General features: G+C 41.2%; 1 protein-coding gene across 20 annotated transcripts in view; it reads right to left on the bottom strand.

Annotated features, from left to right (window-relative positions):
• Positions 1-9840, bottom strand: part of FNDC3B (fibronectin type III domain containing 3B) — a 366392-nt gene extending 356552 nt beyond the window's left edge. For 4 of the 20 annotated variants that reach the window (XM_058295316.2, XM_058295305.2, XM_058295315.2 and 1 more), the window contains exon 1: positions 8783-8895. The gene's annotated coding sequence lies outside the window, so the exon portion shown is untranslated. Of the gene's footprint in view, positions 1-8782; positions 9046-9607 lie in introns of those variants that run through there. The other 16 variants (XM_058295314.2, XM_058295313.2, XM_058295318.2 and 13 more) reach the window with 12 other exon arrangements.
• Between the last annotated feature and the right edge of the window lie 14764 nt (positions 9841-24604).

The following is a 24604-nucleotide window of genomic DNA, read 5'->3' as shown; positions in this document are numbered from 1 at the left end:
CAGTATTTGAAATATATACTCTACACATCTGCTGTTTACCACTTAATGACAATCCTGTCCCATCTTTGATAAGTGATCCACCTAAATTCAACAAATACCTCAGAAATGAACAAAAGAAAAAAAAATCAACACTCAAAGCACTATCAACTTATTAAATGCTAGAAACAAGTTCAGATGGATAAAACAAAACACTTCATGCTTGCTTTCACTCTATCCCTTCCTAACTTGGTTTTATAGTCTAAGGAACTAAAGAATTTTAACACCTAATTAATGCATTTCCAACATGAGTACTGAGATCACATAGATCATTTCAATAATAGGAGATCAAAGTGCTTCCCAAAGTACTGAAGATGACAAAATTGAACAAAATGTATAAAGAGTCAGAAAATGTGACAGATCCAGTTGTATATTCTACTCCCTGGTTTCTAGATGACTCACAGTACAATTCAGGATGGGTCACTTCATCTATCCTGTACCAACACGGTCTGTGGCTATTAAGAACTCACCTCACTTATCTAAATATTAAAATGTCTTTTTCCCCCACCAGAGATTCATTACTTTTAAATTCAAGTCAGTTAATAAAATAAGGATCTCCAAAACCTAGCCTAGAGGAATCCCCCTTTACACTACAATCACAGGATTGGGTAAAAAAAAATCTATATATCTGCCCAGTGTAGATCAAGGGATAGAAAAGAGAGACTGCATAGGATAAATCTGAAATATATTTTTAAGTATTCTTCAAGTCTCTGGCTCAGATTTATCTTTACCTCCATTACTCAAAACTGAACATTTTTCCCTCAGACAAGGAGAAACACAATAGAAAAATCAGAAACCATAATATATAAAGACTTTCAGTATATTCTTCTTACATTATTAAGATAGAAAATATAAAACAGATAAAAAGCCTTTAAAATATCAGAGAAACTGGAGCCTAATATTCTAAAATTATATTAAGTATTCTCTCCAAAAAATGTATACCATAAAAACTGACTGCTAAATGGTCACCTATCAGAAAACTTCATGTTTGAGTAATTGGCTGTAAAATCAATCTGACTAAAAGGTCTGCATTACAAAATATTTTAAAAGAAATATACTCTTGTTACCTCTAAGCTCAGAGTCTGGAACTGAGCTGCCCAGGAGAGTCTGGCTTTTGTGAAAATAGAAGAGGAAGATGTGTAATTAACTTATCAAAGTACTAATCTCAGGACTTTCCACAGGTCTGCCCAAAAGCACAGGCAGGAAGAGCTAGACAGCTAAAAGCAATAATGATGTTCTTAAACCTTTCACACCTGCTCACACCAATTTGCTGTCAAATGCTTAGAGATGGCAAAAAAATTAACTAATGACAAAACAGATATCAATAGGAAAACTCCCAAACAAGTAAATAGGCCAGGGATTCTTAATCAGGGGTCCACGGGAAGATTTCAGGGGATCCAAGAGCTTGAACTGAAAAAAAAACAAAAAACAAAAAAAACCCCAACTTATTATCTTTATTTTCTCTGACCTCTAACTGAAATCTAGCATTTCCTCCCCTTATGAATGTATGCAATAAATTACAGTAGTATTCATTTCATATCGTATTACAGTCGTTGCATACCTCGAAAAATCCATAACGCTCATCCATACTTCTAAATTACAGTAGTTGTTAGACCCGATGCTAGTTAACTGTCATGAAACTATCTGCTGCTATATTCTGAGAAGGGGTCTGTAGTTTTCACCTGACTGGCAAAAGGGTCCATGGAACAAAAAAGTTTAAGAACCCTGAAATAGGCACAGCTGCAATCTACTGAGTGAGTCTCATTATTGAGATTCATTTTGCATACAGATAATACAGTTCTAACTTTCACTGGACAACTGTTCCAAGTTCATTTGATGGCACTGAGTAAATCAATATTTTATTTCATGGCAGAGGTCCGACTTCAAGGGGCTCCTGCACCTCCGTGCAAATTGCAGCATCTCCGTGCAAATCACAGAAGAAAAACCAGCTTCAACCCATATTGCAATTTTACAGTATTTTTTTTAAGTAAATTCGTTTTTCCAAGGTGCTTAAAATGACTTCTCTTAATTAGGTAAATATCCACCATCACCCCTTATGAACTCCTTAAACTTCTGATACATGATTGTAAAACCTTGTCATTTAAAATAGGAAGCCAATCTTAACCTAAACTTGCCTGTATAAATGCAAATTCCTATTTAGTTACATGCAGAACAATGGAAGTATGGAGGTTTTTGGGTTTTTTCAAACAGAGACCCTTTTTTTCACCCTGCTGTGGATAAACTAAGTCTTTGAAAATAAACTGAATCATATATTTCCCAGGATTTTTTAATCTTCAACTATTTCATTAACATGCTACATTTGCTCATGTAAAAGGACCATTTTCTAAACAATTAGTTCAACAGAAAGTTTTTCTTAATTGAACACTGAGTGAATATTATTTCAATTTCAAGTAAATTTATCTAATTGGTTCCCTTTATAAAAAATGTTTACCACTCTCTCCAAGGTCAAAATGGAAAAAAAAAGCCTTAAATTCCAACATAAATTTAGTTTTACACATAGCCTGTAGATGCTCCAGGTTTAACATTTCTCAAATTCCAGAACAGGGAAAGAATTGAAGTTGTAATCACTATGACCTAGCAGTCCAGTGAGAGACACAGCTCTCTACACAAATTCCAAAAATAAAAGCAAAATACCCGTGTGTGAAGAGAAAAATGCCTTACTTTTGCCAAAAAAAGTCAGACAGAGTAGAATATATTGCCATTAACAAAGAACCTGGACTAGCACTCAGTAAATGTCTTCGGAGCCAATAAATGAGTGAATGAAGTAAAATTACATTTTAAACTCATATATATATCATTTAACACAAAGGACCTCTTAAGCACTGATACTAGGACCTCAAACGTTAACTTTGGCTCAACACCAACTCACTAACATCTTTTCCCCCAGTTATTTTAAGCTGAAAGGCAGTTTTAATGATATAGAAATAAAACACATTACGAGCCAATGCCTGAACCTACAATGAGAATCTCCAAGAGCATCTCATCAACCAAGAGCATCAGAAATTATAATCCCTATCTCCACCAGTGACAAAAAAGAGATTTAAGGATTGGTCAGTTTCAAACCGAGAAACAGTCCCACCTGTAGGTGGCAGATGACTACAGTCCATCTTAGCCTATTTAGACGTGGTGGTTTAAAAACCTCCCCATTCCTCCCACCCAAAATACCTTTAGTTCCCAAGGACTGATCAGTGACTAAACCTGCACCAAAAATCAACTCCCCTCTTGATGTGCCTGTGTGGCTAGGGACTGTCACAGCACAGCACTGGCTGTACCTTGCAAAGCTCTCAAGTACCTTCTAGTCACCTTCCCAAGGGAACCTGTACTTGGTTTCTACAGCTGGAAGACACAGACCTGCCTCTATCTAAACACAAAGATTCAAGCATTTTCTGCCTTTTAAAAACACATAAGGGGAAGTGGATGTGGCTCAAGTGATAAGGCCTCCACCTACCACATGGGAGGACCCAGGTTCAATCCCTGGGGCCTCCTGGTGAAAAAGAGAAAGCATGCCTGCATGGCAAGCCAATGCCCATGTGGCAAGCCGAGTGCCCACACAGTGAGCCGGGTGCCCATGTGGGTGCCCGTGTGGCAAGCCAAGTGCCCACATGGTGAGCCAAGTACCCACATGAGTGCCCATGTGTTGAGCCAAATGCCCACATGGCAAGCCAAGTGCCCACATGGTGAGCCAGTGCCCGCACAAGTGAGTCACACGTCAAGATGATGACACACCCAGGATTAAATCCCAGTGACTCCTAGAGGAGAAAGACAAGAAGAGAAGACAAAAGAGAAATATGACAGAAGATCACACAGTGAATGGACATAAACAGCAAAAACAGCAAGGCAGGGAAGAGGGAGAGGAAGAAAAGAGACAGAAATGAACTGTCTCCAGTGGACCAAGACAAAAAAAAAAAACAACACATAAGCAGAGTAGATGTAGCTCAGTGGTTCAGTGCCTGCTTCGCATGTCTGAGGTCCCAGGTTCAGTCCCCAGTACCTCCTAAATTTTTTTTAAAAATAAAAACACATAATACCATACCATACTGATTATTTTATGGCAAAAATATGCTTATGAATACTTTCATAGACTGAAAAACAGAGTAAGCTAAAGCAAAGAACAAAGTTTCTCCACAACCACCATCTAAGTGCATTCCCAGCAGCTTTAAGAATTATAATTGTTTATTTGAAAATCATGTCTTACCACACAATACTCTTTTAATGGATTAAGTTCATTAACTTGAAGAAAAGACAACTGTGATTTTCTTAAGGGGAAATGCAGGTAGGTTGCAAAGAGTTCTTTACACTGTAAATATTCTTTTTCCTCATTCTCATTTGTAATTTTGAAAGTTCAAATAGGCTTTTAAGAAAATACACAAGGACTAAACCTTATGCCTCCATCATTCAATACTAGGAACTCCTGTAAGAGATTCTAACTTTTCCCCTCCATCCTAAGAATGACTCTGAATCAAACCAGACTGGCTTGTCCACTTTAACAATACTAGCCCAGCTACAAGCCACATCTATTGAAAAATTTCCCAAAAATGTAGAGCTGGGATGACTTAGGTATATTACAACTTCTGAAAGATCACAAATCAGCTATTCCATTAGAAGTTAGGAGAAAATGAAACATGGCAATCTAAAGCTTGATTCATCACAAAGGGAAAAAATAAAATTTCAAACTGTCCAAGCTCAATTTGGAGGTCTCTGAAAAGGTAAAGTAATACTGTAGGAACAACTCATTTGGAAACTTTGAAACACAATGAACTATCAAGTTTGTATAAGGCTCTGCCAAACACTTTTCAATATACTGACTCACTAATACCTTTTTTTTTTTATTTCTCTCCCCTTCTCCTCCCCCCCCAGTTGTCTGCTCTCTGTGTCCATTCACTGTGTGTTCTTCTGTGACCACTTCTATCCTCATCAGGGGCACCAGGAATCTATGTTTCTTTTTGTTGCATCATCTTGTTGTGTCAGCTCTCCATGTGTGCAGCGCCATTCTTGGGCAGGCTGCACTTTCTTTTCCAGCGGGCAGCTCTCCCTATAGGTTGGCTCTCCCTATAGGGCGCACTCCTAGCGCATGGGGCTCCCCCACGCGGGGGACACCCCTGCATGGCACAGCACTCCCTGCACGCATCAGCACTGCGCATGGGTCAGCTGCACACGGGTCAAGGAGACCCAGGGTTTGAACTGCAGACCTCCCATGTGGTAGGTGGATGCCCCATCCATGGGCCAAGTTCGCTTCCCTCACTAACACCTCTTGACAACCATTTGGAAAGGTATGAGTGAGATGTTTTTCCCTATATTAAAATGAGGGAACTGAGGCTAAGAGAGGTTCAGAAGCTTATCAAGTACCTGGAGCTAAAAAGGAAAATATGTCCCCGATGGACTAGATCTTTTGATTTCAAACTGATGCTCGGGTGTTGCCCTCACAAGGGGTGTTAAGGATAGATTTTTTATTTTGTTAATCTTTTCAACATTTTTATCTTTTAAATGTGTACAAACAAGGTGTTTCAGCTATCTGAAGTTTCATTAACTGATGCCTTCCTTACCTGTTATTTGAATTTACAATTTTCAAAGAGCTGGAAGCCATAAAATTCACGTAACAACACTAAAATAATATAGTACAATTTAATGCTGACACTGATGAAGGTCCTTCAGGATCATATTATGTTCTCATATTATGTTCTCGGGTCAGGATTATGAATTGCAATTATCCCTGCACAGTGATATAACTAAAGCAGGTACACCAAAGCACATTCAGACAGTCATACTGAACCTGGAAGATGCCTCTTAAAAACCCCTAACAAAAAAGATTATCATTTGTCATTTCCTAAAAGTAGCATGGAGAGAGAAATGAACGTCTACTTTAACAGAGATTGGAGTTTTCGCTATTTCATATAAAATCAGAAAGTCGCTGAAATTCTTTCTTCCGAATAAGACTTTAAAATGCAATGGGCTTAAATTAAGTACACTAATCAAAAAACCGCTTGACCATTTGCAACTGAAAGGATCTTTTTTGTTTTAATCTCACACATTCCTCCTAGTTCATGGATGAATATAGTGTTTTATATACTTTAATAGTAAAGTAATGATTATATTTTAATTTTCCAGATTAGTTTTGCAACTACATAATGAAAAGTGAATGATGGCTTTGCTTTATTATTTACCTACCACTTACAAAGTCATTTGGAAAAAAAAGACAGGAAAACATGAGTATAAAGGGGTCATTTTTGCTCAACTCTATATTATTTGTGACTTTTCATATTGCCAACTATTTATATTCCTTTATTACACTTAAATAACAAGCTCTATTTTTTCTATATACAATTACTTCAATCAAACAAGAAGTCACTTAAAGCTTCCGTCCATCAGTTTTATTATGACATGTAAAAATTTAAAAACAAATGACGTCCTTATTTTATCCTCTCAACATGTAAAAGCAAAAGTGAGTTATAACTAACTCAATATTTAAATTCCATTTAAGGGCTGAGTCTAAGCACCTTCTGGTGTTAAAGAAAAAGAAAATTGAACAAGAAGATCTAAACAAACAAGATGACCCAGGTGAACATGAATAGATTTGGGAGTCAGAAAGTTCTATACTGCGCTCTCCAAGATTGTAACCATAGGCTACAAGTGGCAATTTAAATTTAAAATAATTGAAAGTAAATAAAATTTAAAATGCAACTCCTCAATCACACTAGCCACATTTCAAATGCTTAACAGCCACATGTGACTAGTGGCTGCCATACTGAACAGCACACACTAAAAACATTTCCATCCTGGAAGAAAGTGCTACTTGACAGTACAATGAGTAACCATGTGATCACAGGCAAGTTCCTTAATTTCTATGAACCTCAAAGTCCTTATTTGTAAAAAGTACATAACACCACCCAACCTGAAAACTGTTGAATTTTAATGATAATGTATGAAAAGCACAGGACATAATGTTTAGCACACATCAATTATTCAAGAAAAAGGAGCTAATAATACAATCCTATATTAGTCTATGATAGTGACCCTGAACAAGTCACTTCTGCTCCCTGGACCTCATTTTCCATAAGAAAAGTGAGTTCGGGAAGTTCTTATGGTAAACTTCAAGGACCCCATCAAATGCTACCATGTTAAATGCTGAGCAAAAGGGGCACACACTCCTACTGAGTAAACTACTACCTAAGCTCCTGGAGCTTCCTAACTGATCCCTAGCATTCCTCCAGAAACCCCAGAAGACAGGCTCTCCAACATAGCTCCTAGTCTAATGTGAGCTATTTACAAGGGCTATCTTAAAAGGTTACTGGAATATCTTTTTGAAATTGTAAAAACTCTAATCAGAAGTCACAACCCCCTAGTCCATGATGATATCTTTGCAGTTTCAACATCTTTTTAAAAACGAACAATATCTTTAGTTTTTTCTCTCAAAAGCATTGAAACCAAAACATATTAAAAGCACATACTAGTTAAAATAATTTTTTAATGACTTTTTTTTTTTCCAGTCAGACATGTCTCATTCTTAGCCAGCCTGTGGGTTCCCCACTGACGTCTAAACAAAGTGAGAATTATACCCTCCTCATGAATGAGGTCTCCTTGCAGGGTCAGAAACAAGCCTGGAGACTATACCCTCGTTAAAGCTGCTCCTAAGAAGCCAGGGGATTTACTGAACGCTGGGTCTACAGAGCATGCCTCCAAGGTGAGAGAACCAAGGACCCCACAAAAGGCTCAAAACCAGGGCCACGGACTGGTGCTTAGTAGGACCATGGGCGTCTTCTCCAGGGCGTTGTCCAAGCCCCCCGAGTCGCAGCTTTAACCTGGAGATGGGAGAGTAACTCCGGCAGCAGAAATCAGACCAGTGTGTGCACTTCTACCCAAAGCCTGAAGTCTCAAAAAAAAAAATGTTATTCCAAAGCAGATTCCTTTTCTTCCGGGTCTGTCTGCTCCCTCTGACTCTGCCCACAACCACCGTCTCCCCACCCCCATCCCCAGCGCCCCACCTTGCTCCACTTAAAAAAAAAAAAAAAAAAAAAACTGGCTTAGCTTTCCCTAGCAGGGCCTAGAAACGGGAGGAAATTCAAATCAAATTAGCTGCACATTAAAAAATAAACAGACAAGCAATCAGAGGGTGCCCACCCAACAAAAGACCTCGCCCGTTCCAAGACGTGATTACGCCTAGAAGGAAAGAGGGGGAGGGGGACTAGAAACCACCAGGGATGGAGAGATAAGCGCAGGGATTTTTTAAGCCCCAGCGTGGGGTCATCGCTGCCAATTTTGTTTAAAGATGCTGGGCTGAAGAGAAAAGAAAATAAAAAGTTGTAACTTTTAAGGAATTCCACAAACGACACTGTCTGGAGAAAATGCCAGCGCTTCCCTTAATCCTTATGGCAGGGTGGGAGTTGAGATTCGAAAAGCTCCAACTTCAACCGCGCACTGCTGGAAGCCTCCCCGCCAACGGCGCCGCCGGGCGGCCCAGCCCCGTCTCGGGAGACGCCGGGCCCCGGTCTGCTAGCACCCACGGGGTGCCGGATCCCAGGCAGTTGGGAGAGTGTGCGAGCATAGCCAGAGGCCCCACTTTCCACCCTGAGTGACAGGCCCTTCCCACGCCGGCCGGCCCCTGCCCCGCCGCGGGCACCGGACGGTCCGCGCGGCCACAGCCCGCCCGGCCCCTCCTGGCCGCCTCGGTACGCGGATGCCGCCCTCCCGCCCCCCCCGGCCCAGGCGCCCCTCGGGGTGACCGACTGACCGGAGCTGAGCTGGGCCACACACCGGGTCGCCCGCTCCTTCCCGCCGCGCCCCGCTCCCCGGCCTGAGCTTCCAGCCGCCAGGCTCGCCGAGTCCGGTTACCGCCCCCAGCCCGGGGGGAGCCCGGGGGGCAGGACGGGGAGGGAGGACGTGGCGCGCACCGAGGTGGCCAGCGGCTAGGCTGGGAGTGTCCCGGAGAGGCCCGGCCGGGGGCGGGGGGCCGGAGCTGCTCCCGGGCTGCCCGCCCGGCTCGGGACCCTCCCCGCCAGCATCCCCGGGCCGGCCGCCCTCGCCCGGCGCAGAGAGGCGGCCCCAACTCGCAGCCGCCCGCCCTCCACCATCCACCATATGGAAATCTACAGCCTCAGAAAGTGACACGTCGAAGATTCCTCGGCCTCACCGCCCGCCCTCCCCCTCCTGGGCAGCGTTCCTGCCGCGGAGATTCCGGGAGGGGGAGCGGATTCCTCGGACAAAATCTGCTGGGAAGTCTCGGGAAGGGGGTGGGGGGAGCGGGAGCCACTGCCCAGATTTTTTTTTTTTATCAGAAGGAATCTACCCGTTTCCCTCGTTCAAACCCTGGCAATCAGGGGGAACCGGACGGATATCAGACCCCACAGAGACGCGGCCCCACAGCTGGGGGCCGCCCCCGCCCCCGGGCCCGTGTTCCCAGAGTGCCCAGGCGAGCGCGGGGCGCCCCAGCGCTCTCAGGACAGAAACGCATTCTGGCGGACTCGGCGTCCGGCCGGGGCTTTCCAGCGCGCCGGGACCCGGCGGCCGAGGCGCGGGGTCCAAGTCCTCTCCAGCCCTCGGCTCCAGAGCGCCTTACCTTCCCTCGGCTGAAACGCGGAGGTCCCGGCGCACCACACACCTGGTCGCCCACGCCTTCCCAGCCGGCAGCCCGGAGGTTCCCTGCCGCCCCCTTCGCTGCTCCCGCCGCCGCCGCTTTCCTCCTCCTCCTCCGGCCGCCGCCGCCGCTGCTGCCGCCGCTAAAATAACTACCAGGAGGGTTGGATGGGGGATTCCGCCATGTCAATGATGTCGGGACCACATGGGCTTTGTGGCCCGCCCACTGCCGTAAACTGCCGAGTATAATCACCGTCCCAAATGTAGACTTTCGGGAGCCGAGCGCGCTTCCTTTGACCCCCAACGCTGCCAAGCGCTTTGGTTAACCAGACGGGAAAAGTGTGAAGCTTAGGGCAACTAGTAACTTTAGAAAGGCAAGGCTGCAAATCTGGAAAAAAAAAAAAATCGCCAAAACGCCAGATATAAATGTTTGCTCAGTAATAAGAGCTAAGGCTCAGTAACATTTTTTCATTTACATATATATTTCCTTTTTATAATCATCCCCTCAGTAAACTTGTGAGCTATCTTGTCAACACTTTCTTTTTCCCACAGCGCTTTGTTCATATATCCAACATAGCGTGAGCAGATTTTTTAATACCTAAATTAAAATGTCTTACCTCCCCGTTTTAGTACTCATGCATTCACAAGGGCAGAGATTGACTCATTAGATAACTATTGAGTTTATATTAATTAAATCAAATTTAAAATATTTCTGTTGTACAGGCTTAAAGTTAACAGACTGCATCCCACCTCCTTCCCGCAATTATCCAGAAGACAAGATAGCAGAAGTCATCCCAAAGAAATCTCATCCCACGGTAGCTTCCTAGGTATTCTGAATAACTACACTCAGCTGCAACTATTAGGCTACAAAGCATACTCAGTATGACCAAAAGCCAAATATTACTTTCATTAACCTAAAAAAAGTATCAGATAAATTTATTGTACATATTACTGTATTGACAAACACACGCACACGAAAAAGAACACTGAGAAATAGTTCCTTCCTTTGCAGAGTTTGCAATTCTTTTTGGAGATGTGCAGGAAAAATGGTGAGTGCAAGGAAAGGAGCGCTCCCTCCTAATTAGCTTCTTTCCTGCAAGTGTCCCCACCTGGGGCTGGTGAAACCATCTTTCTAAATCATGGTTCCAATCCTAGGTCATAGCTGTGTGGGGGGTTTTGGAAAAAGAAGAAGAAAAGTGAAAAGAAGTGGTTTCCCAGTGACCACAGGGTACAATTCAAACTCTTGTCCTGGCGTGGATGACATCCCATTTAGGCTCAAGTGCCATCTCCAATCTCAGCTTCTAAACCTTCCCCCTGTGCCATAACATCCAGCTTAGCTAAACTCTCATAGTTCCCAACTGCACCGCTGTCCCTTTACACATGCTTTCCGTCTGTCTGAAACTTACTTCTCCCACTTCTCTATCTTAATATAATGTACTTATCCTTGAGCCTCACCTGAAATCATTCTCTCCAAGCCCACAGTGTCATAGCTCACTGAACATAATTCTGTTTTGTTTTTCTCACATTGCTCTGTAGTTATTGTTTACCTCTTCCACTTGTTCATCACTGTATCCCCAGCAGAAACCTAGCATTTTGCTTTGAATATAGTACCCGATGTATAGATATTTGTTGAATAAGTCAATTGCAAAGTATGTGGAAGAATCTGAATGACTAGATAAATGAGCAAACCTGAAGGTAAGGCTTGAAAAAGAGAGAGAAGTAGGTAAAAGAAATTCAGAAGACAATTATTTCTACCTATTTCTTCCATAGACTGAATTGCTTAGGATATATTTTCTTTATAATGTAAAAGGCAAGTTCATATATATGATATAAATGTTCCATTCATCTTATTCGTAATACCTAACACCAATTTTGGCACAAATAAAGTAACCCAGTAAATGTTTCAAAATGAGAGGAAGTAAGAGATAGTGAAAAGAGGATGGAAATTAGAATCAAACAGAAACCAGTTACCTTGGGCAAGTTATTACATTCTCTGAGCCTGGGTTTTCTTATTTATTAAATAGAGATAATGCCTTCCTACTAAGATTGCTGTGAGGATTAAAAAACACAGCACTTGATACTCAATAAATATTGGTTCCTCCATGAATGAATGAAGATGTCTTTCCTGGAGGGGCGTAATAGGACAGAAAATTGGAAGCTTTAATAAGGTGGGACTTTCAGTAGAGAGATCCCAGTATATATTGAGGGATTTAACTTACTACAATGAGAAAACACTGTATGGTTATAGAGGAATGTTGTGACAGAAATAGGTTGCAAAGCTGGTTATTCTGGCAGCAGGCTGTAGAGCAAGGCTCAGGTCAGAGAAGCATGCTCTGACCCTAGAAGAGAGGTGACAAAGACTGAAACCAGAGGAATGGTTCTGGAAATGGTAAGAAGGACCTTAACCCCAGGCGATGAGTACTGTTAGTGAGGACAACTAAGTCAATTGCCACCCTAGGACCCATATTATAGATCATGGTCATGGCCAAAACTTTGCTCCAAAGCAGCTTTGCATTTGCTCAAATGCTTAAATTGGCATCCAAATGAAAATGTCTGGAATTTAAGAACTATAATCAGGGAAGCAGATGTGGCTCAACTGACAGAGCATCCACCTACCATATAGGAGTTCCAGGGTTCAAACCCAGGGCCTCCTGGCCTGTGTGATGAGCTGGCCCATGCGCAGTGCTGCTGCGTGCAAGGAATGCCATGCCAAGCAGAGGTGTCCCCCATGTGGGGGAGCCCCACACACAAGGAGTGCGCCCCGCAAGAAGAACTGCCCGCACAAGAAAAGCACACCCCGCCCAGGAGTGGCGCCACACACACTGGAATCTGACTCAGCAAGATGATGCAAAAAAAAAAAAAAAGGAGACATAGATTCCTGGTGCCACTGAGAATGCAAGCAGACACAGAAGAATGCACAGCGGAAGGACACAAGAGAGCAGACAATGGGGGAGGAGTGTGGAAGAGGAAGAGAAATAAGTAAAATAAATCTTTAAAAAAAAAAGGAATAATCAAAAGCACAAATTTGTAAACCCTTCTATCACCCATGCAATATAGGCTGAGTCACATAAAGAAAAAGATTCAAAGTCATGCTCCCTGACTTCAACTAACTTACATCATAGCAAAATAAATGCAATGTGAACACAAAGGAAAGCATATGAAATATTGAAACTACCATTGAAATTAAATCTCTGAACACTTGTATTTTTTTTTAAAACATATATTTTCTTTATTTATCTCTCTCCATCCCCTCATTGTTTGCACTTGCTGTCTGTTCATCTTCTTTTGTTTCTTTATGAGACACCAGGAACTGAACCTGGGCCCTCTCATATGGGAGGGAGGAGCCAAATCGTTACGCCACCTCGGTTCCCTGCTTTGTCATGTCTCTCATTATGTTTTTCCTCTTGTGTCTCTTGTTGTGTCATCTTGTTGCATTAGCTCGCCGCACCTGCCTGTCAAGCCAGCTCGCCATCCTGCTCATCCCTTTAGGAGGCACTGGGAACCTTTGCTCCCTGCTTTGCTGTGTCTCTCATTATATTTCTCCTCTTGTGTCTCTTGTTTTATCAGTTTGCTACACCTGCCCATTGCTGTCTTCTTTAGGACACACTGGGAATCAAACCATGGACCTCCCATGTGGTGGTAGGTGGGAGCCCAATCACTTGAGCCATATCCACTTCCCTGAACACTTTTATAGTCTAAAATTTTTTTTAATTTGAACCTCTCTCTCAAAAATCCCTATTAACACTTAATATCTAAAAGACACATCTGGGTTCTTAGGCTCTAGATCTTTCCTCTGCCTATCACTAAGGTTTCTAGATTCTCACAGGCAAGTTCAGTCTCACCTTTAACCTTAAAAACCAGTTTTGACCTTAGATAGAAGGCATTAACTCTTTACATATACTTCTTGATCCAATGTCCTAAGCCAGATCTGATACCAGCTTCAATATGAACATAACAAACCCAATTAATTCTGTTTTGAAAAGTGTTCAGAATTTATTAGAGTACTGGAATACTAACTAGAGTCAAGGACAGCCAACCAACAACAACACAATCCCAGAGCAACACCACAACTTCAGTTAAGCACATTTCTCCACCTTTACCAGTCAAAGCTGGGAATACATCTTCTTTTCTTTTGTTTATGGCAAGACAAATGCAAATTTAACCAAAAAACAAAAAAACAAAAAACTTTCAAACAAGGAGAACTGTCCCACAATTATCAAAACTATGCAGGTAGAATCTAGATGACTGTCAGGACTTGTAACATCACAGTGTTTATGAGAAGCTAAAGATTTTGAGTCTATTCTCCCTCCCAAAGGAGATGCTTCGCTGCTATGTCCATGACGTGCACCCAGCCTGAACACCTCCTAATAGGAAGTTGTTTCTTGCCAAGGCAGTCTTTTATCAAAAACTCTACTTTATGAACCAAGTCTTCTGAAATCTACTTCCTTGCAGCTCTCCCCCACTTATCTTGTTTCTGCCCTCTGGAAGCAGACAAAATAAAAATATTCACCCTTCCTCATGACATGCCTTCCATTAAATTGACCATACCTGTCATATGCTCACTAAAGATTCTCTTTTCCTGGATAAGTATCTTTGTCATGCTCAACTCTTCATCTCATGACCTCTCTTATGGATCTCTCTCTCCATCCATCTCTTCTGCTACCCCTGAGAGCCTACTTGTTCATCATCTCTGTTAAGATGAGTACCCAAATTCTTTCATATTTCAGGCATGATCAGAACACTACCAAAAGGAGTGGTATCCTCTCTTCCTTCAACGTAGACACCACACTTCTTTCACTGCAGTTTAATATTGTGCTAACTTTCTTAGCAGCCTCCTCACTCTGTTAATTCATGTTTCTTCTTCCATGAAACGTTGTCAAGCTCTGCATGCTGTAGGCATGCAACTGACTTCATATTAATTCACATTTATTAATTTAATTGAATATTTACTTTATTAAAATTTATTTTTAAGTTTCATGCTCACATTTCAACCTACCTAGGACTTTTTGTGTGTTGAATCTATCATCAAACAGCCTTTCTCAGCTTTGTGACTTCCAAGTTATCATCCAAGTCACTAATAAAAGTGCTAAAGAGCACAAGACCAAGAATGTATCACTAGTAATTTTTCTCCAATTGGAGGCAAAGTTAATTTAAAAGCTATGAATCTGCCTATCACACAGTTTTAGTTTGTCATGCTGCTAAGACAAATATCATACACTGGTTGAGTTAAAAACAGGAATTAATTGGCTCATGGTTTGGAAAAGTATAAGTCCAAAATCAAGATAACAGCAAGGCCATGCCTTCTTCCCAAAGTCTATAGCATTCTGGTGGTGGCTTGTCACATCCTTGGGTTCCTGTGCCTTGCATTTCTACCTCCCACCACATAGCAATCCCTCTCTCCTTATGTCTCCTCTTCCAGTTGCCACTAACTTCTGTCTTCTGACTCCTGCCTGTGACTTTCTCTGACTTCTGGCTTCCAGTTTTTTCTCTTTATAAGGCCTCTCAATATCTCATGTTCTTGCAATTATTGTACAAATATTTATTGAGCATATTCTATATGCCAGACACTACTTTGAAGCTATAATGGTGAGCAAAACAAACGAGTCCTTGTCACTCTTAGAGAGACAATAAATAGACAAATATGTAACTCTGCATTGAGAAAAATACTACAAAGGAAGAGATCGGGTGCTTTGATAGCCAAGGAAGCAGAGCAGCAGGAGGCTACTTAGGTAGGAAGGTCTCTCCGTAGAAATGCTATGTAAGCTGCAATATGAAGAAAGAGAGGCACCTAACCCTGTGAAGAGTAAAAGCAGAAAGCATTGCAGAGAGAACCTGAGAGATCAGTGACACTAGTGAGCGTTTGAGTAACAGAAGATGACAGTAGATAAGTAATAGGAACAGATGGCACGCAGCTTTGTAAGTTATAGCATAGGGTTTGAATAATATTCAGAGAAGCTATTGGGGATTTTTAAAAGGTGGGGGGCATGGTTCAGTTTACTTTCATAAAGATTCCTCTGCCTGGCATTGGGCACTGGACTGGAAAGAGGACTATATCAGAAGCAGGGACAACATTACAGTGGTGAGGGTGAGAGGTGGGGGGGGTGGACTTGGGTTTTGGCAGTAAAGATAGAGAGTAAGAAATAGATTAGGAAGAATCTAACAAAACAACAGAAACTCATTGATTTGTTACCAATGTGAGGGAATGATTGGAGTGAAAAAATGTGTGTAAAAACAACTTTTTTATGTTGCAAATCATATATTTGATGGGAACTTAATATTCAAAATATATAAAGACGTCCTACAACTCAACAACAAAAAGATAACTCAATTAAAAATGACCAAAGGACTTGAATAGACTTTTTTCCCAAAGAAGATATACAAATGACCATCAGGGAAATGCAAATCAAAGTGACGAACTACTTTATACCCACAAGGATAATAAAACCCAGCAAAAAATACAAGTGTTGGAGAGGTTGGGATTCTCGTGACTTGTGGGAATGTAAAATGGTATAGCCACTGTGGAAAGCCCTATGGTAGTTACTCTGAAGACAGATACAGTGTTTCCACACCAGACTTCTGGTACAACTCACTGCACTCAGGATAGGATCTGTCCCATACACAGTGTGGACACGTACTACCAACCTACCAGAAGTACTCAGACACACCACAACCCCAACCTTGGGCCCATGTCTATGCTCCAAGCAAATATCCGTAGACTGAGCAAGGTAAGTTGCAGTAGGAACTACCAACTTATGTTCCATTCTCAGCTTGAGGTTTCATCAAGGACAACTGGTGCTGTTAACTTTATCAAATGCAAAGAGCACTGGTAAAGGAGCCCCAGGTTCTGGATAGTTGCTTTGACATGCTATTTAGTCTCAGGAAAATTACTTTACCTATCCAGATCTCAGGCTTCTTATCTGATATAGCTATAGAATTTTGTGTCTGGACTGAATGATATCTAAAATCATTTTCTCTCTCACTTTCAGAGATTCTGTGGATGAATTAAGCAGTATGACATTTTTGACAGCCCAAATGTGTCCCTACCTTTCCATAAAAATATCATATTTGTCTCTAGATTGCTCTGTGCATCTAGTAACCATATAAAAAATTAAGAGTAACCTGATATATTGTGAGTGGGACTATTTGTTTCCTAGTTATACACTTCCATTCTCTCTCCCTCTAAACTACAAACTATTCAATAGTTGCAGAGCTTTAGAAGGGATCGTTGCACTGTTTCATAGGATAGACTGAGAGTCTTCTAATATTCCATCCTTCTCTAAATTCCATAATATTATGAGGATGAAGAAAGTTTTTCAACAAGGAAACATCATCATAAACCTTAAATCAGAATTATATATGAGATGGATAGACTCAGCCCTATGCAAAGGTAGCCATGTATTCAGTTAATTTGATGTTACCTTTGTTTGTAAAATTTGTAATCAATCTAACTGAATTTGGTCACTATTGATTAAGAGTCATGAAATCAGGACAATAAAATTTAAATGACAGACAGGTCAAAATCACATTTTATTGCAACATTATACCCAATATAGTACAATTGTTTGAGTAAGTTTATGAATCACCACTAATACTTGTAATGCAAAGACAAATTCATCTTATGAGGGGTCATCAAAATTCTGCATCTCAAAGGAATTCAATAAATACTTAGAAGTTCATTCTCTTCTCTTTTAGTTTCCCTTACGTGAAAATCTCTGTGAGCTTTCTCTTATTCCAGGAGTTTAGTTCAAACAAAATTTCTGTCTTGATTAAGCAAGGTGTGTCTTTTATTTGACAATGAGAATAAGGCAGTTCATTGTGATTTTTTTGCTGTTGTTTGTGTTTTTGCTTTAGCTTCTAAGAAAGTCAGAAATAATTTCATTCCCAATTATAACAAGTATCCCTAGGCTAGGACTTCTAGGAAGGCTGACTATTCTCCTTTCCCTGTCATGACATGATTCTTATTCATTTTATTGGGCCTATTTTTTTAAATCTTCCTTTTATTGTATACTGTTCTATCCTTATAAGAGTTTGGTATATTATTTAGGACTAATTTGGTTTCAAGTGACAGGATACCAATCCAAAGTAGACTGAGGGAAGTGGATGTGGCTCAACTGATGGAGTGTCCGTGGCTCAACTGATAGAGTGCCCGTATACCATATGGAGGATCCAGGGTTTGATCCCCAGGGTCTCCTGACCCGTGTGGTGAGCTGGCCCATTCACAGTGCTGCCATGTGCAAGGAGTGCTATGCCACACAGGGGTGCCCATGCGTAGGGGTGCCCCACGCACAAGAAGTGCACCCCCTAAGGAGAGCCACATCAAAAAAGCGCAGCCTGCCTAGGAGTGGGACTGCATACACGAGAGCTGACACAGCAAGATGATCAACAAAAAAGAGATGCAGTTTCCCAGTGTCACTGGATAATGCAAACGGATGCAGAAGAACACACAGCGAATGGACAGAGAGAGCAGACAATGGGGGGGAAGGGGAGAGAAATAAATGAAATAAATCTTTAAAATAAAAACTAAAAATAAATTTTTAAAAAAGTAGACTGGGGTAAAAATATCAGGGTTGGAATGAAACAGCTCATGCTAAACCTGGTTTCGAATTCCTGAACCATAATAATACTACTAACACAAATGAAACAAACTATAATCTTTTTTTAAAATTATTTTTTAATTTATTTCTCTCCCCTTCCCCGCTCTGCCCCCGCAGTTGTCTGCTCTCTATGTCCATTCACTGTGTGTTCTTCTATGTCCGCTTCTTTTCTTGTCAGCGACCTGGGAATCTGTGTCTCTTTTTTGTTGCATCAACTTGCCATGTCAGCTCTCCACGTGTGCGGCGCCACACCTGGGCAGGCTGGACTTTCTTTCGCACTGGGCGGCTCTCCTTGCAGGATGCACTCCTTGCGTGTGGGGCTCCCCTACGCGGGGGACACCCCTGTGTGGCACAGCACTCCTTGCCTGCATCAGCACTGTGTGTGGGCCAGCTCATCACATGGGTCAGGCAGCCCTGGGTTTGAAACTTGGACCTCCCATGTGGTAGGCAGACACTCTATCCATTGAGCTAAGTCCGCTTCCCTGTAATCATTTTTTAAATTCTTTAGTTTCTATAGGATGGATAAAAAAATACATTGTGTATTCTTACTAGAATATGTTAATATTCTTTAAGTTACTTTTCATATATTTATTGAAAACATTTACGTCCAGCATTATTTCAATCATGCCAGGCAACACTGAAAAAAGTTTAAACATTGTCCCTTTTCTTAAGGAAATTTTAATACATTTAAGTGAGACTAGCACACATTGAAAAATAAATATATAGTTTGATCCTGAACTTTAAGAATTTTTACACATAGGGTACAATTTATACCTTGCAGGTCTTTGTTTATCCTATAATGTCTGCACTCCCTTGTAAAAGATATTCAAGAAAATAATTCAAGGTGTTGAATCACCAAATTTGAAATTGTATTAGCTGTGCTGTAATATTTTATCTTACCTTATTGTCTTTATTTCAAAATATACATGGTACTTGAAATCTGAAAGAGTTTGCACATTTAGGAGAGTAAATTTAAAAATTAGCAATCCAGATATTTCTGTAGGACAATCTAGCGGTTTAGTTTTATGACATGATTCACAAAATAGGTATAACGTGCATCCAAAAATTATGATCTTTATTATGGCAAGGTGGCATTCTAAGGCTTCATGGAAACAAAAAGCCATTACATATATTTTTCAGTATATTCAGTATAGCTGTCTTTAATTTTTTTTAAAGATTTATTTTTTAATTATTTCTCTCCCCTTCCCGCCCCCCCACCCCCACCCCAGTTGTCTGCTCTCTGTGTCAATTCACTGTGTATTCTTCTGTGACTGCTTCTATCCTTATCAGCGGCACCAGGAATCTGTGTTTCTTTTTTTGTTGCCTCATTTTGCTGTGTCAGCTCTGTGTGTGTGCAGGGCCATTCCTGGGCAGGCTGCACCCTCTTTCGTGCTGGGCGGCTCTCCCTATGGGGCACACTCCTTGCGCATGGGGCTCCCCTACGTGGGGACACCCCTGCGTAGCAGGGCACTCCTTGTGCGCGTCAGCGCTGCACGTGGACCAGCTTATCACACAGGTCAGGAGGCCCTGGTTTTGAACCCTGGACCGCCCATGTGGTAGGCAGACGCCCTATCCGTTGGGCCAAGTCCACTTACCAAGCTTTCTTTAATTTTAAATAAAATTGCCACTGTTGGTGACCAATGATATTGAAAATGTATGAACAGTAGACTCTTCTACATGAGGCACATATAAATACTGTTACTTGCATAGCAGCCATGTGTAAATCTTTGATGTTAATCCTTCTCAACTCACATTCTACCCAAGGACTTCGCTTTAAGGAGGCCATCTTGAAAACAACAACTGAATCAATACTTGGCCTGTATGTTACACTTACCTCCCAGCACATCAGAGCAAAAGCACATTATCAATAGGAGTACTTCAGTGAATATTGTTATAAACAATAGTAACAACTAGTACTTATAATTCTCTTGCAGCTTACTATGTATATTCATTTACATTTCCTCATGTAATCATTTAAAAGAAGTTATTTTCATCATTGCCCTCATTTTATACATGAGGAAAACAACTTGGAAAAGTAAAACGACTTGCTTAAGCCACAGAGTTAAAGAACAGAGCTAGAACTTGAACCAGGACAGGAATGATAGTCAAAATATTTAATATTTGGTATAACATTAATGCAACCAATCAGAATGAGCACCAGTCATTACACCACACAGCTATTTACTGGTTGAATATCAGCCTGAATTCTTGTCTTATCACTCTAAATGGTATTGTCTATCCCATTCTCCGCAGGCCTCTCTTTTCCCTCTAAGGCAATTATGTGTGAGCATGCAAGCTGTTTCCAAGTCCCTCTGGAGTTTACACAAAAGAAAGCCTTTTGAATGGCCTCAGAATTCTGGCAAAGGAGTTTTGTGCTAAAACCTTTTTTCTTAATGAGTCTATCTTTTTACACAAGCTCTGGCTCCAGGATGCCAAAGCAATCAATTCAGAGGCAAAAATCAATTAATCTGTTGCTTGCCCTTTCTATTATACCTAACAGTTTGACTGGTTTTCTAATTTTTACTAGGATTACTTAGTTGTAAGTTTATTTTGGCCTCTAATTGACACAGCTTTAAAGGGAAGTTTGGTTCATTAAGTGAAACTGATAAAAACTGCTCAAGAAGCCGGATGTGAGTCAGCATAATGGTATGGTCTGATGAAGACAGAAGTGGAGCATCGGCCTGCACCAGGAAAACCAAAGACACAGCCAAAGATCCCATTCAACAACACTAAGCTTAAAGCTTAAAGTGTCACCATTCAGTGGAAGGTGTCATTGGAGCAGCTGAGAAAAACTGGTAGAGTGTGGTATCATCATGACAACTAATTATTGACTGAATAACTGTCAGACCAAGGAAATACTATGACATCAATGCATATTAATTAAGATTCCCCTTCTTCAGCACTCATTTCTCAGATAACCACTAATTTCTATCACCCAACATTGAGACATCCTCTTAGCCCTAACCTAAATTTATCTACTCTTGGGAGTAGATGTGGCACCCACCTCCCACATGGGAGGGCCCAGTTGGGTTCCCGGTGCCTCCTGAAAAAACAAAAAGAAACAACAAGCAAAACAAATGATAAAACCAACTTAGGGAAGTCGATGTGGCTCAGTGGTTGAGTGCCAACTTCCCACATGTGAGGCCCTGGGTTCAATCCCCAGTCCCTCGTACCGCTAAATAAATAAATATATAAATAAATTTATCTACTCTAAAATCCATTTCCTCAAATTTCCCAAAATGACTAATCCTCATCAATTCATCACTCATTCAACCATCATTTCTTTAGAATATATTATGTGCCAGGGTTAGATGTGTTATAAAATCATTAAGACATGACACATTTCCCTCTAGAAGTTTGGTGGGGAAGAAAGGAAAGTAAATTCATGATGACATGATATGGGGTATATATTATACTTGAGGTTAGCATAGGGTGCTTTCTGAGCAAAAAGATAATATGCTGGGAATGTACTAAAGATAAGCTCTTTTCTCATAAAGATCTATAATATAGGTCTTGCCTTGACCCACAGGAATGACTAATGGTTGGAAATGTAGGTGTTGGGGCAGCATAGCAAAGAGGTTGTGTCCCTTAAATTATTCTACTTCTATAGCTTTGACTCCTCCATATACAGCACAACCTTTAATGGGCATTTTCTTTCTTTTTTTTCTCTTGGTACTCAAATTCACAAAGAAATAAATGATGGGTATGCTGCCCATGAAAAAAGGCTTCCTAGATCTCTTGTCATAGTGAACATAGTTGACCGACAACCTCAGCTACTACTCCTCTGTATCCACCACCACAATCTCTGAGGCCACATTTCCTCCAGGCTGCTCACAGTGAATGACTGAGCATGGCAGGGGTACTAGTGGAGGCTCATTCCTGCAGGACATAGAACCCCTCTAATGGGTGACTTTGGCTGGAAGGCTCCTCATGGACCAGGCCAAAACTTTCTTAGACCTGAACTGTAGTCTGAGACTCTTCCTACCTAGTCCTCCTTTCTTTCTTCCTTTTGTCTTTTACGTCCCCTTTTTTCTTTCACAGGTGTTTCATCCAATAACTCTCTTGCATGTATAATCCTATGTTTATGTGTTTCTCAGAGGACCCAAATTAACACAACATAGAAAACTGAGAAGTCCCTGAGGTACCATGTCTGGAATTTTTGCGAAAAAAAACTAGCTACCTTCCCACATGTATTGATTTTACTAAAAGAAAATTAAAAATCAAGTTAACTGAACACATTTTGTTGAAGATAATAGTAGATGTATTTTGTTTCTTGCTAATCCTTGTCTGCTGGATATTTCTCTCTGTGATGGTTAAGTTCACTTGTCAGCTTGGTCAGTTTATGGTGTTCAGTTGTCTGGTCAAGCAAGTACTGGCCTGATTATTACTGTGAGAATATGTTGTAGATTTAAATCATTAGTAAGTTGATTGCATCTATGGCAATTACATCTACAATTAACAATGGGGGAAGTCTCATCTAATCAGCTGAAGATCTTGAAAGAAGAAGTGATGACTTCAGTTGTCAGAAGACATACTTCAGCCAGTTAGCTTCTCCTATAGGAATCCATTGATAACCTTCATTCAAGTTCCCAGCTTGCACCCTGCCCTGTGGATTTGGACTTGCTCATCCCCACAGTCATATGAGATAATTATTTTAAAATCTTATAAAATCTCAAAATATGTATATTATATAAATATCTCCACTTCATAGTAGATATATAGCCTGTCTGTTCTGTGTCCCTAGAGAACCCTGACTAACACAGCTTTAGTACAAGAAGTGCTTTTGAGAAACAGAATATTAAGGAAGAAATTTCTGAATTGATTCTAGGGTTTTTGGAATAGGTTCTCTAATCTGATTAAATTCAAAGGCCCTTATGACTCTATTTCCAACCAGCAAGATGGCACTGATAGTCCATGGTGTGAGTTGGCAATAGAGATACACAAAATATCACCACGGTTAGGGCCAGTCAAATGCTTATAAGAGGCAAGGCTCTGGGTGAAAGTGTTTTTAACACCTTAATAGAATTTTATGGTGTAAAAAGGTATAATGAGGGAATCGGATTTGGCCCAATAGATAGGGCATCCGCCTACCACATGGGAGGTTCAGGGTTCAAACCCAAGGCCTCCTGACCTATGTGATGAGCTGGTCGATGTGCAGCGCTGACGCACACAAGGAGTGCCCTGCCATGCTGGGGTGTCCCCTATGTAGGGGAGCCCCACGCGCAAGGAGTGTGCCCCATAGGGAGGGCCGTCCAGTGCGAAAAATGTGCAGTGTGCCCAGGAATGGCACCACACACACAGAGAGCTGACACAGCAAGATGATGCAACAAAACGAGACACAGATTCCCAGTGCTGCTGACAAGAATACAAGTGGACACAGAAGAAAATACAGTGAATGGACACAGAGAGCAGACAACTGGGGTGGGGGGGGGGGGAAGGGAGATAAACAAATTTTTTAGATCTTAGGGAAAAAAAAGGTATAATGATGTTGGTTGGTTGTTTCTAAATATGCTGGATACAGTTGCAAAAGAGGTGAGCTAAAGTCTTTAAATTCCAAACTTAAGTGCCCCATGAAGGATGTGAAAGTTTTTTATGTGTGCCCTAAAAGAAAATGTATTTCATGTAACCATGGTCTTGAGATTTCTGAAAACCAGATCCAGAGTCTCATTGTGCAAGTGGCTGAATTACAACATAAATTAATTAATGGAGTGGGAAAAGTGGACATGGTGGCTGATGGGTATGGGGAATGGCAGGAAGAGATGAGATGTGGAGGCGCCTTTGGGACTTGGAGTTGCCCTGGATGGTGCTTCAGGGGCAATCACCGGACATTGTAAATCCTCCCAGGGCCCACTGGATGGAATGGGGGAGAGTGTGGGCCATGATGTGGACCAATCACCATGAGGTGCAGAGATGTCCAGAGATGTACTTACCAAATGCAATGGATGTGTCATGATGATGGGAGTGAGTGTTGCTGGGGGGGGAGGGGTGCGGTGGGGGTGGTGGGGTTGAATGGGACCTCATATTTTTTTTAATGTAATATTTTTACAAAATCAATAAAAAATAAATAAAAATAAAAAATAAAATAAAATAAAAAATTAATTAATTAAATTCCCAAATATGCAGGGTGTCGGCTGTTAAAGTGGGGACATTGATTGGAAAGAAATGGGATCCTGAAAATTGGTATGTGGACATATGGAGTGATAGTTGTGGTGGTGGGTGGGGACACTGAAACCCTAGATTCTATTATTTGCCTGATAAACCTTTAATGGTCTTCCCTGAGGAATCAGTCATTGAAACTCCACTCGAGATTAACTTAGTTGTTCCTGATAATCCTGTAACCACCTCCCCTGATGAAAAAACCTTCACTCCTCAGTCTGAAAAGATTA

The sequence above is a fragment of the Dasypus novemcinctus genome, chromosome 4 (genome assembly GCF_030445035.2).
Source record: "Dasypus novemcinctus isolate mDasNov1 chromosome 4, mDasNov1.1.hap2, whole genome shotgun sequence".
Lineage (NCBI taxonomy): Eukaryota > Metazoa > Chordata > Mammalia > Cingulata > Dasypodidae > Dasypus > Dasypus novemcinctus.
Note: the sequence above shows the minus strand (reverse complement) of the source record. Positions and strands in the feature narration are given on the sequence as shown.